We start from the raw sequence: 2,500 nt of genomic DNA, 5'->3' as shown, positions 1-2,500 counted from the left end.
GATGCTGCGAGGTGACCATCCATTTTCCACGCGTTTTCAATGCTCCAATAAGGATCAGGCTGGTGTCACAAATCTCAAGGAATGGCGGCGCCCTTAATGCGTCTCTCTGAACTCTTGAGACCTTCACCTTGTTGCCCTGTGAAGAGTTTAATTTGTGTAAATCTATCCAGTTAAGAGCTAGCTTCTAGGAGAGGTCTGTGGAGATTCCTGTATGTTGGTTGTGGTAGACGTTTGAAGCGTCCTTAGCCAGGTGCTAGCAGAGGTCTTACGTGATACCTGTGTGCATGTTTAACTGGTTGAAGCTATCTAGCTGCTCGCATCTAGCAGAGGTCCATGGTGATTCCTGTGAGTTAATCTGGTTCGTTCTTGTTAGTCCCTCAGCATTCAGCTGTAGGATACTGATATTGCTGCTAGTCATAGCTTCTAGTATGTATAGTTTCCTTCTGGAAATTGAGTTGCTGAGATTAGCTGACTATGAGTCGTTACTAGGATCACCACGTAGAGGTTCTCAGCTCAATCTGGTTGAGGTTGGCTAGAGAGTGATTGCTGTATGTTTAAGCGGCAGCCATGACCGTCTGTTTTGGGAGAGTCCTTTAGGTGGTTCATGGTAGGTAGATGCAGAATGACCCATCACCATTTAGGTCAAGTTAACAGGGAGAAGTTACATTTTATTCTTGTAAAATAAATATCCATCATGGATTAAATGGATTACGAAATACGTATCGTTTCCATTACTAGCGCCATACATCTCATAAATGGATCACGCTCTTTAAATTCAAGATCCACACCACCCACGTCACAACATACCTAAACCAATAGGGGACGTCATGGACGCTACCTCCATATTGATTCCAGCTTATGGTGCTGAGCTGGTTGAAGCTCCTTTAGCTAGCTACGAGGAGGTGGGTGGAGCCTAACTCAGTCCCTCTTCTCCTTCTGTTTCAGGGGGGAAGGTGCTGAGTGCCCCTTATACAGCCTGAGAAGAGGACTGGGGATGCTCTGATCCACATAGACACACACACAGACCAATGAACACACAGGCACACATACACCAATTAACACTTGGACACACACATACACACACACACACACACACACACACACACACGCATGCACGCACGCACGCAAACACACACACACAAACACACACACACACACACACACACACACACACACACACACACACACACACACACACACACACACACACACACATAAACATATAGATATATACAGAAAGATACACCAATAAACAAATTAATACATTCAACTATTGTGCTAACTATGTTACATACGTCTGAATAGCCACACATTTCTCAATCAAACCATGAGCGCCACCCAATGCTCAAAATGTATACACTCGCTGTAGTTGATGAAGCTTTGAAAGTGTCAACCATATAGCCTTTATACATATATACATGTGAATGTATGCACACAATTAACTGTACTCAGCACAGCTATCTCTGAATACTAAGCCAAATATGAGCAGATGTAATAGCGAAAAATATATTTAGAAATTCCATGGAAAAATATTTAGGATAATTTTTTTAATAATGTGTATGTATGACATATCTTTATTTTTATATATTTTAATGTATGAACACATTTTCAGTTTAAGGCATACGAATAAGAGAAATGGTATTTTCATACCCAGAGAGCAAATATATTTTGGTCTAAATGGGAATTAAAAGAAAAGAAAAGTAAACATTTTCTCAGTTTACTCTGAAATGTAAAGCAGTCTAACATGACCACGAAAGCCATATTTTTCTATATGCACGATTTGATCTGGATATTATAACAGTTCATCAACCACAGTGCCATTTTTTTTAAATATTTGAAATTCTACCATTGGTAGATATTTTAAATTGTTTCTCTATTATCTTAAACATTCTTCTGAGAGGCATCAAACAAAAAGTAAAAAAAGTTTTTATCTTGTGTCAATAGTGACATCGGAATGTTGCTCCAAATAAATCTGCATTCAAAATCGTATGAGTGACTTGTTGGAAGTTATGTGAAAAAACGTTGTGCCTCTCCCAGGTAACAGAGACAAGCCATAGATAGCATGCAGGGTCTCAGTCATCCCACTCTTACTGGCTCCTCCTCAAGGGGGTTTCTTAGGCACTTTGAGTGGCCACAAGTGAGGGAACTGGCGTATCAATGCAGTCCGTTCACCATTTATTGCGTTTCTTTCCCTCTGATGTCTGTACATCCATGTGTACGTACCAGAAGTAAATCGGTGGCATGTTTTAAAACAAATAAAGTTTGACTCCAGCTGTGTGAGCAGCTAGCCACTACCTTCTGTCTTATGCTGTGTCTTTTGCTGAGAATGATTATTTGCACTGGCTTAAAAGCGGGAAAACATCATTTTTTATTGTCTCTTCCCTCTTTGACTTAACAACTTTTACACAACGTTCTATGGAGCACTTGTTCATATCACATGTCAACTGATGTATTTAGTTTGACATGTGAAAACTAAATACAATGTTTTTATATTCCAAAG

General features: G+C 40.0%; 1 protein-coding gene across 2 annotated transcripts in view; it reads left to right on the top strand.

The window, feature by feature from the left end:
- Positions 1-2,500, top strand: part of LOC132464099 (cyclic nucleotide-gated cation channel beta-1-like) — a 21,831-nt gene that overhangs the window by 9,831 nt on the left and 9,500 nt on the right. The gene's annotated exons all lie outside the window — the stretch shown is intronic.

Source organism: Gadus macrocephalus, chromosome 9 (assembly GCF_031168955.1).
Source record: "Gadus macrocephalus chromosome 9, ASM3116895v1".
Classification (NCBI taxonomy): domain Eukaryota; kingdom Metazoa; phylum Chordata; class Actinopteri; order Gadiformes; family Gadidae; genus Gadus; species Gadus macrocephalus.
The sequence above is the reverse complement of the archived record's forward strand: the minus strand, read 5'-3'. Positions and strand labels throughout refer to the sequence as shown.